Below are 286 nucleotides of genomic sequence, written 5' to 3'. Positions count from 1 at the left end.
GACCCCGGTCATGAATCCCCCGCAGCGAGGCGCTTAAGAGTCTTCATTATTCCGGAAAGTGTCCTCACCAATCTCCCGCCCTGAGCCCGCGGTGTTCTCTTGTGCTAGGGTTACATGCCCAAGTGTGAGCAATAGTGGCTTTGCAATGAGGTCCTAGACCAGACACGCGGGTTAGATTGGGTACCTTAATGGGACTTCTCGTCGCTTCGACTGCATATAGCTATAAGCTTAGCGGTTGTTGCATGTATTCTAGTCTTTCCTTTACATGTCTTTGCGCTACTATATT

Source organism: Ananas comosus, linkage group 8 (genome assembly GCF_001540865.1).
Source record: "Ananas comosus cultivar F153 linkage group 8, ASM154086v1, whole genome shotgun sequence".
NCBI lineage: Eukaryota > Viridiplantae > Streptophyta > Magnoliopsida > Poales > Bromeliaceae > Ananas > Ananas comosus.
This window is presented reverse-complemented; position numbering follows the sequence as displayed.